At 43.8% G+C, this 16,633-nt stretch overlaps 1 protein-coding gene across 7 annotated transcripts in view; it reads right to left on the reverse strand.

Annotated features, from left to right (window-relative positions):
• RNF152 (ring finger protein 152) overlaps positions 1–16,633 on the reverse strand; it is an 85,294-nt gene that overhangs the window by 40,244 nt on the left and 28,417 nt on the right. Inside the window, exons 1-2 of one of the 7 annotated variants that reach the window (XR_002518735.2) lie at positions 4,580–10,425; positions 2,083–3,451 (exon numbers count right to left, since the gene is read on the reverse strand). The exons of 5 other annotated variants lie outside the window; for them this stretch is intronic. The gene's annotated coding sequence lies outside the window, so the exon portion shown is untranslated. Of the gene's footprint in view, positions 1–2,082; positions 3,452–4,579; positions 10,426–16,633 lie in introns of those variants that run through there. One more of the 7 variants, XM_031658885.1, reaches the window with a different exon arrangement.

A 16,633-nucleotide genomic window follows, 5' to 3' on the forward strand; every position in this document is an offset into this window, starting at 1 on the left:
TACCAGCTCATAATCTGAGTACTAAATCCTTTGTCTGGGGCAAATGGTCTCCAGTACACAACACATAAAAACCAAGACCCAATCACTATGTGGCATGGCCAGAAATTTTCCTTTTTAGAAAATCTACATTTTTGCTACCTTGAAGTTAACCCTGAGGAATTTCCCTGGACCCATAATTACTTTTGAGAACTTGGCTCCCTTTTCTAAAATTATGTCAAAAGTATCACAAGTGGCCAATCCCTGAGCAATTACAACAAATGCCTACAAAGCTTTAGGTGTCATTAGCGCCTCTTCCTCCCAATAGCCATATGAAGGGGGTTGAAGTAACCCACCCAAAGTGCCACTGAGCTGATGCCAAACCCTGTGCAGTGTTCCAAAATATGCAGAAAGAAATTTCAAAATTTAACTCAAATGGAAAGTTCTTAAAACTATGGTTTTAGATTATCCAAAACAAAATGGATCTCTCCTCTATCAATTAGTTTGAAAGCACGCAATTGTATGGACTGAATCCTCATTGAATGAGTGTTGTTGTGGTTGTTGTTTTGGTTTGGCTTGGGTTTTTTTAAGAGAAGGGTTCTCACTATGTTGCCCAGGCTGGTCTTGAACTCTTAGCCTCAAACAATCCTCTGCCTTAGCCTCCCAAACTGCTGGGACTACAGGTTTGAGCCACCATGCCCTGACATCATCAAATGAGTTTGAGGAGCACCTGGCTTCTGGGTTAAGTTCTATCAAGTACTGTGTGACCTGAGGCAATTCTCTCTTTCAGTGCTTACTATCTCTAAGATGTCTAAATATGGTTTCTCTTCATCCAAACCTGGCAGGGACATATTGGGGTGAATTAGCCAATATTTTCTTCCTCTCTCTTTTAGAGCTTCTTCTCTCTCAACCACCTAACTGTGGATTCTACCCAAGGCAATAATACAGTAGTGTTGAAAGCACACATAAGTATGGAATCAAATGGAAGGCCTTCCACTGAGAAGCTCTTTGAACGTGGGCACGTTATCTAACCTTGTTATTCCTCAATGCCCCTTGTCAGTAAAATGTGAACACTAAGAAAGCACGACGTCATACCGCTTCTGGCTGATAAAATGAGAAATGTGTGCAAAGCCCTTGACGTATCGCCTGGCACAGAATAACTCCTTGAATGCAGAATGCTATCATTATCATTATTACAATCCTCTCATTTTTCATATGTGGTTTTTAAGTGAAATTGGTGACAGAACAAAATTTCTTTGAGCATTTGCTAGAATTATTCTATACCCTTGAAATAATTCTTTTCCACTCTTGAAAAGCAGAGTTAAAAATAACAGTGCAATTATGATCACCATCAAACTTGGTTAACAGTTCTAATCACTAATAAATTTCAAGTTACTGAGAGGCAGACTCAACCTCCATATACTTGATTAGAGCACAACAAATATTTACTAAGGGAATCTTGGAAAAAGGAGGATTTCAGTTTGGACCGTTTGCTATGAAAAAGATAAAAATTCAGGACAACAAAGTAAACCTGTATGTGAATGTTACTCTAAAAACAGAGAGGTTAAAATATAGACAGCTTTATGGTTTATCCAAACCACTTCTTTGAGCTCATGGAACTGATGAGAGCTTACTCACCTCCTACCTTGCATCCTCCCCCTGAGCACCTCACCCTTAGGCTCTGAGGTGTGCAGGTACTCAGGAAGCTCCATCCAGCAGACAACTTGCACCCCTGAATGGCTAGTGAAGCTCTGGGCACATGGAAATGCCCAATTACCATGTTTGCTTTGATACATGATTGACTGTGTAGCCAATCAAATCAGAGAATCACGGCCACTCCCCAGGGTACCTACCACCCGGTGCATCAGCCAGCAACCTCTCTCTGCTTGGTCCTCGAGACCATCTGCTGATATACACAATGATTAAAAGCAAAACAAAACCAAAAAATCTTATGATCTGACACTGGTCGGAGCAAATAAACCTTCTGAGGTCTTATCTTTCTGACCCATTAGAAAGAGACAGGCTGTACTCACCCCATCCCTCCCTCCCTTCACTACTTTGTGTCAATATTTTAAATCAAACTTTATTTTTTTATTTTCATTTTTTAAATCAAACTTTAAATCGCTGAAGTCCTTCACAAGGGTGTCCACTTTGCATAAACACTGCATCTATACTATATTTCTACCAGTAGTAGGTGTCCAATAAATGCTTATTGAAGAGAGGAGAAGGAAAAGAGGAGAAAACGCTTACCCAAGTGCCTGGGCTGCCCCAGCTTCAGGGGTGAGGCTACAGTGAGACGCTCAGGAACGGTGCCCAGTTTTCCCCGTGCCTTATCTCATCCTTACAACAGCCCTGTGGAAGGGGATCTTATTTACCCATTTTCTACAGATGAGGAAATGGAGGTACACATAAGTGAAGTAACTACCTGAGAATCCCCCAGACAGTAAGTTTCAGAGCCAAGGGTTAAACTGAGACAACATAATCCAGACTGTCTGGACACCCAAGTTCACCCAGGGCAACCTTAAAAAAGCCAAGCATTAATGTTTCCATTTATAGTTGAGAAAATTAAACTCAATTGCTTAAATAACCAGTAAGAAGTTACGTGGCACTAGAGCCTCTACTTGGTCAATACCATAGGATACTAGAAAATAACAACCCCCATCTGTTCTTATACAGCAGTACATGAATATAATAAACTTATTCTACAGGCTTTCTATCATCTTTCCAACCTCAACCTAGAAGTCTCATTGAAAATATAACAACGACATCTGCAGAGCACCTTGTGGCTTATTAAAACAATTTTATCTATAATATCCTCCCTGTGACATATATAAGGCAAATGACATCACCTACTGTCAAAGGCCAGGGCGCTCTCAGTGACAGGCAGCCCAGAGCCAGCCAGGGGGCACATCTGCTCTCAAAACACCCAGGAATATGACGAGGGCAGCAGCAATGGTAATTTTCAAAAACCGTGGCTTCTAGAAACAGTGGTTCCAAAGGAAAACATTCCAATATGATTATTTCTCCTCCAGACTGGAAACATAAGGACATAAGACAGAAGTAAAAACAATATTCCTCAAGTCTCAAGGGACTCACCCATTTGAGGAAAAGGCCTAGACATCTTCCTTTTTTTCCCCTCACTACTGCTTTTTAAAAAACCTCTGGGCAACAAGAGGAGAAAAATGTTGGCTGATTGAAAATGTGTTTGCCACCAGGACATACCAACCTGTGTGCTGAACACTCAAGAGTGTTAGGTAACAAATACTTTTGTATTTCCTGCCACAATTACATCATCGCTCACTGTATACATCATTGAAAGAGATAAGACAGAGTCCTCAACAGACCACCCACTTTCCCCAAAACTCAAAAGAACATCTAGATTGTCAGTCTTCAAAGAGAAACTGATTTATAATCTTATTCAGCAAACACAATACCTCTGCAGTGAGTCCCAAACTTAGCTGCACACTTCCATCACCTAGAGAGATTTAAAAAATTCCATTGTTGTGGTTTGACTTCCTGAGGTTCTGATTCAATTGTCTTGGGGGTGCTGCCTGGACATCAGGACTTTTAAAAGCTCTCCCGATGACTCCACTGAGTTTACAAGGTTGAGACCCACAGCTACAGAAAGTGAGGCACACACCTGCCTGCTCCCCTAAAAAGTGCCTCACAGGTACTAATGGCCATGAATAATTTCACAATGAAGAAGCATTCAATAACATGGGTTTAACATTTTCAGAGACAATCTGTTCACTGCCTAATTAAGAAGCCCTTTTTATTGTTCTCCTGGTCTTCCTGACTCATTCTAATCACAACCTGGAAATCTAGATGAATATAAAAAGATCCATTTAAAAAGTGGTAACATCTATGTAGCACTTTGAAATGTATAAATATATAAGATACAATGTCACATATAACCACTACAAGAACTGGCATAGGCTAGTTTATTAGTTTCCTATTGCCACTGTAACAAATTACCACAAACTTAGCAGCTTAAAGCAACATGAATTGATTATCTTACAGGTCTGGAGCCCAGATGTCTGAATTGGTCTCCTTGCTAAAGTGAAGGTGTTGGCAGAGCTGGTTCTTTCTTGGGGGCTCTAAAGGAAGAATCTGGTTCCTTGTCTTTTTTTTTTTTTTGGAGACAGAGTTTTGCTCTTGTTGCCCAGGCTGGAGTGTAATGGCACAATCACAGCTCATCACAACCTCTGCCTCCCAGGGTCAAGCAATTCTCCTTCCTCAGCCTCCCGAGTAGCTGGGACTACAGGCACATGCCACCACACTCAGCTAATATTTTACATTTTTAGTAGAGACAGGGTTTCACTATGTTGGCCAGGCTGGTCTTGAACTCCTGACCTCAGAAGATCCACCCGCCTTAGCCTCCTAAAGTGCTGGGATTACAAGCTGAGCCACTGCACCCAGCCAATTCCTTGCCTTTTTTAGCTGCCAGTGGCTGCCTGCATTCCCCAGCTCACAAGCCCTTTCCCTGCATTACTCTTGTTCTGTCACTGTATCTCCTACTACTAACTCTGACTCTTCTACCTCTTTTTCATAAAAATCCCTGTGATTAGATTGGGCTCAACCAGATATTTCAAGATAAACTCACCGTTTCAAGATCCTTAACCTAATCACTTCCTTGAAGTCCCTTTTGCCATGTAAGGTAACATATTCACAAGTTCCAAGATGAGGTTCCAAGGATGAGGACAAGGACTTCTCTGGGGTCCGTTATTCACCACAGAGTAAGGCAAATATCGCCACCCCTGTTGTGCCCATCCTCCCTGCGCACCTGCCCATTTTTCAACTGAGAAAACTCAGGCTGAGGGTTGCATGACTTGCCCAGGTCCACACAGGGAAATGGTCCAAGCTGATACCTAATCTTACAACTCCAAGCCCCACTTTCTTTCTGCCACTGCTTATTGACTCCCCGTGATAAGGTGATGTTTGCAATATTTTTTGCTTTTCCAAGCTTCCACTATACAGTTAACAAGAAGTGTTTTTACTTTCCCTCAGTTATCTCTGCTTCTCAGCCAATGCATACCAAATGAAAACTAACCAAGCCTTTCCCTAAGGTTCAAAGGAACCAGAAAGCCCACCAAGGCAGGAATTCATTATACAGACTACAATGTCACAATAATCTAAGAGACTGGTCATGCAAGAAAGTATATGGGGGTAAAAAGCAAACTTTCAGTTTTGAGAGTGCAAAATAATCTGAACTTGCTAAGACATACACACAGCAACAGCCTTGAAGGAAATGCACAATAGGTAACACCAGTGTTTTCCATGTTCAACACAATCTATTCAAAATTACACAGGAAACCATCCTCTCAATGATTTTCCATAGTTTCTTCCCCTCTTCTTCTTTCTCAACTGAGGGAATTAAAGAGGGCTGGAAGGTGGTATCTGGAGCCTCATTTAGTCGTTTTTTGAATGAGGTATTATTTTAGCTGGGGTAATCAGAAGGTAGTGACTACAATTTGCAGTTGTCTACTATGATGGTCATACTGCTATTGGTAACCTGGAATTTCCTCTCTCTCTCCTTCCACTAGCACATCAGGGAGAAAAGAACCCAGTGCTGAATCATGGCCACTTTACCAACGAGAGAAGTAAACAAGCCAAGCAAAGCTCGCTGCCAGGCTTATATTTCGCCTATGTCTGTGTTCAACCTGATGTGAAAATAGCGGGTGGAAAAAAATCAATGTCACATCAAAATGCAACTGGTATAATAGCAGCAAGTTACATGACTTTCCTGAACTACAGATAACTCATAGACTGTCTCAAATACTATAAAATACCAGCAATAGGGCTTTTAAAGGTCATGTGGAAGAATTCAAACAACCTAAATAAGATATTTTAAATAAGCTAATGGTGGTGGGGAGAGGGAGCTGCTGGCTTGTGTTCACGCCAAAGCCATGTTCTGAAGCTATCATCTTACACAATTATAACCAGCGGGAGGAATGATTTGAAGGACAGCAAGATTCCCCAATATCTAGGAAAGAGTCAACTGTGGTCACTAATTCAGAAAACTAAAACAAATGCATTTTGTAAAGCCTTTCAATAAGGATGTCATTGTAAGAGAATTCTGGTTTACCAGGAGTCAACCTTAAAAGTTGAATAAAATTAGGAAGTTCTGGTTCATGTAATTCATTATTTTGATGATATCATAGTGATGGGAGAAGTGGCCTGTCTGGAGCACTTCACAGCCCAGACTTAGGGGCTCCCCGAGCCAGGGCTGTGACACCCTCTTTGGGGCTTTGCGGTTCCTGGCATCTCCAACCTTCTGGGTGCCACTGCGTTCTCGTCCAGATGTGAGTGCCTGCAGTGGAAGCCACATGCAGTACATATGATGCAGCTGCAGCCTCGCATGGAGCCAGCACCTGTGCCAGCGCCTGGAGCTGCCTGCCCCACCGCAGCCCCGGGTGTGCCTGGCTGCGCACAGTGGCTGCACCCCACACTCGCTCACCATACAGTCTCATCACTCCATGCCTGGCTCATCCTTGGCAGGTGTGGGATCTGGGCCGGTAGCATGAACTGAGCGCAGCTTGCCAGGCCAAGTGGGCAGAACGAGCCCAGCAGGCACGAGCAATACTCAGGCAGAAGGTGCCGTTGGCCACAGAGGTTTCCGGCTGGCGAAGTGACTCCCCAAGGATCCCGTGACAATAGCATCAAAAATAAACTGAGTAAACTGAAAGAGAGTACACCTGCTAAGTATTCACTACTCCACATACTTTAATATGACCACGCCATGTTGCCCTACAACGAGGTACTTAAAGAACCCTGGGTTCTAGTCCCCACTCTGACACTAACTCACTAGCCTAGTCACATGATTTCTTTGAGTGTCAAGGTTCTCATCTGCAAGGGGAGAGGGCTGGATGAGATGACCTTCCAAGGTCTTTTCCAGTTCTGACTCTAAAAGCTTCCAAAAGATCCATTAACAAAATTCACTGGCTGATTTCTATCTGAAATGAGATTCTAATTGAGTTGGTGAGTAAAGCAATGACAATGAAGCCAATGTCGAAGACTCTTGAAAACTAAATGCTGGAGAACACACATAAGCTGGAAAACGACACCAGGAAATACACAATGGGTTCCTCCCTTGGGAACACTACAAGGCTGGGGGTCCCAAGAGTTAATTTCGAAGATGCCTGTTGGAGACTCATCTGCCACAGCACCATTTCTTTCATGCCAGCTCTAGCACTCAGGGCCCCCTGAGCACAGGCACAGAAAGGGGTGGGAAGACAGTCGTGAGATGCAAATCCCACATAAAGGGTCATCGCTAGGACATTTCTAGCCACCAAGGACCCAGCATCACTTCCGGGTCTCTTGGATCCAGGGATGGCTATTCCTGGGAGTTGAAAACTGGAGTGGTTAGGAGATGTGATGCCCCTTCTTTCTGCTGTGCGTACTCATTCCACATCCTTACTAGCGGTGAGGAGTTTGGGGAGGGGTGGTTGAGCAATCTTCTGTACTTCTGAGGATTTGCAAAGTTAGGCACGGAAAATGAAAAGTGGATTCACAGAGCTGCTGACATCTCTTGGGATTCAGTTCCCCGAACAGCTAGCTCCACGTAACAAATGTGCTCCCTGAAGTGGAAGAGCCCAGGAAAGAAGCGACGGGAAAATTGAGGACTAGCTATAAAGCTCATCTTCAAAAAGCTATAATTATCACAATAGTGTCATCTAAGCATTATTTACAAGCATCTGTACACACAATGCCTCCTCTTCTAACAGCCCTCATTTAGATACAGAGCTATTACCCAGGGCAACATTTTAAATTAATTAAGTAGTAAAACAAGGAGAAACCAGCATTATTCAATCAAAACTCTAGAGTGAATATAATTAAAATACAGGCAGGGGAACAGGCATAAAAGAGAGGAATCTCACTTTTTACTTTGTGCTGATAATTCCTACCCTGACTTGCATTACACGTCAGGGTTCAAGCTCTGTCTCCATTACCCCCAACACTGTAACAGGGAGAAAGTGCAGATACTTTTCTATCTTGCAGATGAGAAAACTGAGACTTAAGGCAATTAAATGATTTGTCCAAAGTCAATTCATGTCAAAAGCCTAGATCTTCAATGTCTGCTCCGGGAACCACACACTGTGTCCACATGATTTTATTTTCATGGTGAAACTGAAATAATTTTTATACTAAAAGCTGCCAACTATTTTGCCTGAGAATTGCTTTAGAACCTTTAGGGCCTCAGAATAGTCTAGTTTGAATCCTGGCAGAATGAAGCAAATTTTCAAAAGCCATAAAAATGGCTTTTTCTCTTCAAACAGCAATAGGCAAGAGAATGTTCCCCCACAGTCTGTCGTTATTGCTATAATTTTTCTTCAAACCTACCGTTACTTCCTTTAAATGACCACAGCTTCCATCTCATGGCCGTGTTCTGACAATACAGGGGCACAAAAGTAGCAAATGACCCCACAAGTTCCATATCCTCCGGGGACTCGCCAGTAATAAATAAAAATAAATAAATAAATAATAATTAAAAAAAAAAAAACTACGGGCTTGTTCATTCTAGTTTCAGATAATAGCCTATCACAAAACACCTTTCAGCCTCAGTCCTGTTCATCAATAGTCATTTAAATTTGTCATGGAAGTGTATAAACATCTACATTCAAGAGCATTTTCCAAAATAACACATTTGCCTTGTGATTATATAAATAATCAGACAACTAAAACAATAACAGCAGGAGCAAAAAACAACTCTAGTCAATCTGAGGTAGTGGGGATGGGTTTAGCTTTATGTTTGGGTCTCCTCTGCTATAATCTACTAAATAAATGAAGCAGAGCCACCCCAGCAGAGGCTGAAAAAGACAATTGTCTGTCTTTCTGAAATCTTCCTCTGCAGTCACACGCAAACCCTCTACCCCAATTTCCAGGACCAGCCCTAAACTTAGTAAAGACATTTAGGTAGTTTGGTATAACTCTCTGGGACTCCACCCAGGTCCCGCTGACTGTGGGCTTGGCTGTGACCTCCTGCCCAGAGCTCTGTGACATTGAGTGCTTTCTTGATTCCTAAGCTCTTTGAACCTGACACTTGTTAGATTCCTGCCAGCCCCTCCCTCCCCCAAGCCCTCTGGACCTATCTCCCCTGCAACTGTATACCCTAGGATAAGGAATCTGCCCTGAGATCCAGCCACTTGTTAGATTCCTCTCAGCCCTTCCCTCCCCCAAGCTCTCTGGACCTATCTCCCCTGCAACCATAAACCCTAGATGAGGAATCTGCCCCTGAGATCCAGACACCTCTAGAAATATTTCCCCAATACCTTCTCCCTAGATTTCACATCCCAACCCAACACCCTGAAAGATGCCCCGGGCCCCCAACTCTACTGCAGCCCCTCCACTTCCCCCAGTTTTCAACTTCCACTCAGGGCTCCCACCAAGCCAGTCCACAGTACCCATTCCTAAGTCTAGCCTTGCTCTTACTGAAATCCTGTGTCCCAGCCTAAAACTTCTGTATTCCGTGGAGACGAAGCTGGAGAGTGGCCATCCTCATCATCACCCCTGGCTGTTTACTTGAGGTCTGCCAGAAGTTTGCATTCAGCAACCTATTAATTGCCTTGCAGACATCATGATGCAGCAAATTTCACTATTTTCACAAAAATGGAGATCCCGTTTTAATAGGAAATGTGCTTAAGTTCGGTCAGCAAGCCTGTGACAAAACAAAAACTAAATTTGGGGTCCCCTGGCTTTGTTCTTATTGTATAAATCATATTTGGGGAAACTCCATGTTTCTCATGCACTGGGTGATGTCAATATCTAATTACAGGAGGGTGAAGGAAGCCCTTTCTAACCCACATGGGTCCGTCTGATGTCCCTCAGCCATGACCCCCTATTACAGATGAGGGCTGGTGGCTGCCTACAAGTCATCACCACCATTCAGATGCCACTGTGCACTTGTTCCACCCCACAGACTGGGACGAGTATGCACTTGCTCAAATTCCCACCTCGGTACTTCCAACCAAACCAATTGTTTCAAATAAAACTGGAAGGACTTTTGTCCTTCCCACCGGTACCATCAAAGGTCCTCAGTTTCAGGCTTAGTTGACTGCAGTGAAATAGGCAACAGAGCATGAGAGAGCATGCTCTGTTGCAGTGCAAATTCAAACCTGACGTGCTTCAGAAACGTCACGTCTCTTTCACACAGTGTTCCCGGGGCTCCCAACACATGCGTCAGAGACATAATTGCAAGGCTAAGGGTTCTGGAGAGTCAGGGAGCTTCATTCCCATGCAGAGCAGGAGATGCTGCCTTCAAAGAAGGGCCTGGAGGCTGCGGAGCAAAGGAGCATCGCCCCCCTGTGTGGGGCAGGGGAATGGGCTGAGTTGTGTCTCCCAAAAAGAGATGTTGAAATCCTGACACCTAAGCCGGGCACGGTGGCTCATGCCTGCAACCCTAGCAGTTTGGGAGGCCGAGGCGGGCAGATCACTTGAGGTCAGGAATTAGCACCAGACTGGCCAACATGGTGAAATCCCATCTCTACTAAAAATATAAAAATTAGCCAGGTGTGGTGGCAGGCGCCTGTAATCCCAGCTACTCAGGAGGCTGAGGCAAAAGAATGGCGTGAATCCAGGAGGTGGAGGTTGCAGTGAGCCAAGATTACACTACTGCACTCCAGCCTAAACAACAGAGACTCTGTCTCAAAGAAAAAAAGAAAGAAAAGAAATCCTGACCCCCAATATCTCAGAATGTAGTCTTATTTGGAAATTGGGTCACTGCAGATGTCATTAGTTAAGATGAGGTCATACTGGAGTAGGGTTAGCCCTTAATCCAACATGACTAGTGTCCTTCAATACAGAAAAGACTCACAAGGAGAGACAGCCATGTGATGACAGGAGCCAAAAGCCAGGAATGCCAAGGACTGCCAATAGCATGAGAAGCTGGGGAAGGGAGGAAGGGTTCTCCCCATGGGTGCCAGAAGTGCATGGGCCTGCTGACACCATGCCTGTGGACTTCCAGCCTCCAAAACTGTGACAGAGTTTCTGTTGTCTGAAGCCACCTACTTTGTTAAGGCAGCCCTAGAAAACTCATATAAGGGGGAAGCAAGCAACTGAGGAATCATAAAACCTTCCCAATTTAGAAGCAGCACCAAATAGCAAAAAGAAAGTGCAGTCATGTACCACATAACGTTTTGGTCAATAACAGACCACATCGAAGATGCTGGTCCCGTAAGATTATAATGGAGCTGGAAATTTTCTGTTGCCTGGTGATACAGCCATCAGAGCATCGTTGCATTGCAATGCATTACTCACATGTTGAGGGTGAGGCTGGTGTAAAGAAACTTACCGTGCTGCCGGTTGCATAAAAGTCTAGCACACACAATCATGTACAGTACATAATACTTGATAATGATAATTAACAACTATGCTACTGGTTTCTGCATTTATTGTACTATACTTTTATCATTATTTTAGAGTGTACTCCTATTTTTTTTTTAAGTTAACTGTAAAATGCCCCAGGCAAGTGGTTCAGAAGGTATCCAGAAGAAGGCACTGCTGTCTTAGGAAATAACAGCTCCATGTATGGTATTGCCCTGAAGACCTTCCAGTGGGACAAGATATGGAGGTGGAAGGCAGTAATATTGACAATCCTGACCCTGTGTAACCCTAGGCTAATGTGTGCATTTGTATTTTAGTTTTTAACAAAAAATGTCTAAAAAGTAAAAGAAAAAAACTAATTTTACAAATAAAAAAAGCTTATAGAAGAAGGATATAAAGAAAAACATTTTGGTACAGTTGTATAATATTTGTGATTTAAACTAAGTGTTATGATCAAAGAGTCAAAAAGCTAAACAAAATTTAGATGTTTATAAAGTTACAAAGTTACAGTAAGCTAAGATTATTATGGAAGAAAACTATTTTTTATAAATTGAGTGTAGTCTAAGTGTACTGTTTGTAAAGTCTACAGGAGTGCACAGTAATGTCCTAGGCCTTCACATCCACTCACCACTCACATCCTGACTCACTCAGAGCAACTTCCAGTCCTGCAAGCTCCATTCATGCTAAGTGTCCTACACAGATGTACCTTTTTTATCTTTTATACCATATTTTTATTGTATCTCTTCCATGCTTGCATAAACAAATACTGTGTGTGTTACAACTGCTTGCAGTATTCGGTATAATAATATGCCGCACAGGTTTGCGGTCTTGGAGCAATGGCTGTACTGTATAGCCTACATGTGTACTAGGCTACACCACCTAGGCCTGTGTAAGTGTACTCACTCCATAATGTTCACACAACAAAATCACCCAAAGACGCGTTTCTGAAAATATATCCCTGTCATCAAGTGAGGCATGACTGTACATGTTATGCTCAGTGTCTTAGTCCTTTTAGTGTTGCTAGATAGGAATACATGAGGCTGGGTAATTTATAAAGAAAACAGGTTTATGTAGCTCACAGTTCCATTGGCCAGAAGGTTCAAGAGGGCCTCAGGCTGCTTCCACTTACAGCAGCGGGCGAAGGGAAGCTGGCATGTGCAGAGATCGCATGGCCGGAGAGGAAGCAAGGGTGAGGAGGCAGGCTCTTTGTAACAACCAGCCCTCATGGAAACTAACAGAGTGAGAACCCACTCCCCAACCCACAGAGCATTCATCTGTTCACGAGGGATCTGCTCCTGTGACCTAAACACCTCCTGTTAGGCCCCCACCTCTAACACTGGGCATTAATTTTCAACATGAGATTTGGAGGACTCAGACATCCAAACTACACGACTAAGGAACACCTTTCACAGCAGTGACCTGGTTAAATTGGAAAAACGGAGACAACTCCCTGAGGCCCTCAGAAGAACCTTCCTTCCCAGAAGAAGCTGGACCTTCTCTCTAATTCAGGTCCTAAGCTGGGAAAGGACCATGAGTGGGAAAAGGTAGGAGTTGAGGCTTCTTTCTCCCTATTTACATGTTAATACAAAGCCCTGCCTCCTCCATCCTGACCCCCATTTCCTCTCTGCTTCATATGCTTCCAGAAAGGCACTAGACGCAGTACTTTCATGTCTATCATCTCATTTAATCTTCACGACAATGTGCGTGGCAGAGAAGGAGGCAAAAATTCTCATTCCCATTTCACACACGAGGAAACTAAGGCTCAGATGGGATCAGGGACTGCCCAGAGAGGAGATGACCGTCCTGAGAAGAACTTCAGCTGACAAAGCAAGAGCAAGAGGTGAAGTAAGAGCAAGAGTCTTTTCAAAAGGTGGCAGGAAAGGGTAAGAAACCGTCTGTGGTGTTATGATATGTACTGGCTTTCCTCTGTGGTTCCCAGCTCATGACTTCCATAGCCCTTGTTACGGTCTTTTGTTATAATGCTGGGTATGTTGGGTCTCAGGGGCGGGCCTCTGATCTTCTTCTGCCTCCCTTTCACCTGTCCCAGGGCAGAACACTACTGTATTTCTGATGGAGGGTCTTAAGACCCTCCAATGAGCGGTCCCACCCTGTGCCCTGCGGGAAGGAATGCTGATATCATGAAACTTCCTTAAAAAACCAGTGGACAGGGTTCAAGGAGTCTCCAAACAGCTGAACACGCTGAGGTTCCTGGAGGGTGCACCCAGGGAGGGCATAGAAGCTCCACACCCTGCCCCGCATCCCTCATCCCACGTTCTCTTCACTGGTATCCTTTGTAGTATCTTTTAGAATAAACCAGTAAACATAAGTAAGGGTTTCACCAAGTTCTGTGAGCTGCTCCAGCAAATTCATCAAAGCCAAAGCAGGGGTTCTGGGGACCCCAACTTGAAGCTTGTGGGTCAGAAATTCCAGAGAGGCCCAGACTTATCACTGGTGTGCGGGTAGGGGCGGTCTTGGGGACTGAGCCCTTAACCAGTGGGATTTGACACTATCTCTGGGTAGACAGTGTTGGAACTGAATTAGAGGATACTCAGCTGGTATCTCTATTTGTGTGCTGATGATTGTTGTCGTGTGAGAACAAAGAAAAAAACACAGAGTTTTCCCTACACACAGCCCAAAATACTATCTTTAAAAAATTTTGGAGACAGGTTAACCAAAGGTTCTGGAGGCCATCCATGTCCAAAACAAACCAAATGTGTTGCCCGTAAAACATCTGCTCCTGAAAAGTAGTCCCTTGGCCAGGTGCGGTGGCTCACACCTGTAATCTCAGCATTTGGGAGGCCAAGGCAGGCAGATCAGTAAGTCAGGAGATCAAGACTCTCCTGGCTAACACAGTGAAATCCTGTCGCTACTAAAAATACAAAAAATTAGCCGGGTGTGGTGGTGGGCACCTGTAGTTCCAGCTACTCAGGAGGCTGACTCAGGAGAATCACTTGAACCTGGGAGGCGGAGGTTGCAGTGAGCAGAGATGGTGCCACCACACTCCATCCTAGTGACAGACTGAGACTCCATCTCAAACAAAAAAAAAGTAGTCCCCTGACTTTTTTCAGTTGTTCAGGTAACATCACTGCAGACACAGTCTGTAGATTCTCCTACTGACTTTTTACATGAAGTATTTAATATCTTTGGGGAAAAAAAATAAGCACATTTTCCAGGCTGGAAAAGCCAAGTCTTCAGCTTTTGCATCCTGTCTCATTTTGTGCTTCCAAATCTTCAAGCAATCCTGTCTAACCGTATGGCCTGTCCTCAACTAGCATGCTGTACAAAGAATGTTTTCCTGATGCTGGCCTTCGAAGAGTGCTTGAGTGGTGGGTGCATTACACACTGATGTCCAAGGACATCTGATGACTGGACAAATCTTTTCCCCAAAGCAACACCTGACAAGAGTAAGGAGGGCAGAGCCAGGGCGGAGTGGCAGGTGTCCAAGGTAAGAATAGGACTGAAAGGGTTGAGCTGAGCAGCACTGCTGATAAGGAACTTAGGTGGGGAGCTCCCACTCTAATCAGCTGCCTTTTCCATATATTTTAATCTTTCTCTTTCTGAAAAACACCCAGTCATTGGTTATCAAGAGAACCTGACTTCATCTTTCCTGCCCCTTACAGCCACAATCTGTTTCTACCCATAGAACATCTCTGACATCAAACACATGGGTGTCTTCCACCTCAACAACCAAGTCTCCAACTCTCCAACACCAATCGGGTGTCCCGTAATTCAATTCCATTGTGACCCTAACTACCCGGAGTCAGCACAGACCCCACAGGTCAGGGGCTCAGCCCCACACGTCTGCCGCCATTTCAGACACCAAGCATAAGTCTCAGGCCTCCTGTGCTTCTGACTGACTGGCTATCAGTGGGGTTTCTCACTACCCCCTCTCCGGTTTAATAACTTGTGAGAATGGCTAGCAGAACTCTGTGAGAATGGCTGGCAGAACTCAGGAACAGTTTATGATAATGGATATAACTCAGATCAGCCAAATGGAAGAAATACACAGGGCCAGGTTGGGTGCACAGAGTTTCCATGACCTTGTAGAAGGCGTCACCCTCCCCCAGCTCCTCCAAGTGTTCACCTACCAGAACCCTATCACTTAGGGGTTTGATGGAGGCTCCATCGTGTAGACATGGTCGATTAAATTATTGGCCGCTCTGGATTAACTCCATCTTCAGCCCTTCTTCCCTACCAGGAGGTCTGGGATGAGGCTGAAAGTCATAACCCTCTAATCACAGGGTTGGTTCCTCTGGCAACCAGCTGGCACTCTGAGGCCAGCTAAGAGCCCACCAAGAGTCACCATATTAGCATAAGCTAAGGTACGGATGAAAGGAGTTTATGGTTGGGCACGGTGGCTCATGCTTGCCAAATTGAGTGGATCACCTGAGGTCTGAGACCAGCCCAGCTAATGTGGTGAAACCCTGTTTCTACTAAAAATACAAAAAAAGTAGCCGAGCGTGGTGGTGCGTGCCTGTAATCCCAGCTACTCAGGAGGCTGAGACAGGAGAATCACTTGAACCCAGGAGGCGGAGGTTGCAGTGAGCCAAGCTTGCACCACTGCACTCCAGCTTGGGCAACAAGAGCAAAACTCCATCTCAAAAAAAAAAAAAAGGAGTTTATGATGAAAAACAAAAGATATTCCTATAACCTCTATCACGCAGGAAATTACAAGGGTTTAGGAGCTCAGTACCAGGAAATGGAGGATGAAAACCAAATATATATGTTTCTTATTATATCACAATATCACACCCATAGAACCTGCAGCCAAATTGTCTGGCACATATACTCTGATACCTACCAATAATCATTCTGGGGAAACCACATCTACAAAATGCCATGCCACATTTTGTCAGCTTGAAAATATTAAACACTACTGAAAAAATGTAAGATTTCTTCTTCAGATTTAAATGTCTACTTATTTCGAAATGAATTAATAGTTCTCTGGGTTTCATAATGTTTAATTCATTAATAACTACAGCTCAAGAATTTGAGAGGAAATTGCTTCCAGGATAAAATTAAATGCAAAACTCTAAGCAGTGATTCATGGCTGTTCCTATCTAAATTACTAATCCACATGACAAACCTGGTTGGCAGCACAAAAAAAAAGCAATACTATTTGTCCCCCATTGCCTTTATAGACTTTGCTGAATTGTTTTTGCAAATTGCCTAAACCGGAGTACTAGATAATCCCCTGCTAGCAGCTTCCATTCCGTTATGGAATTTAGTTCTTAGAGTCTCTGTTGCCACAAAGAGTTTCACAATAGACTAATACTTTGTACCTCAGAAAAGAATTTTCTGAACATTAGAGTTTAGACATGGAGCCTAATGGACTTCC

Source organism: Papio anubis, chromosome 19 (assembly GCF_008728515.1).
Source record: "Papio anubis isolate 15944 chromosome 19, Panubis1.0, whole genome shotgun sequence".
Lineage (NCBI taxonomy): Eukaryota > Metazoa > Chordata > Mammalia > Primates > Cercopithecidae > Papio > Papio anubis.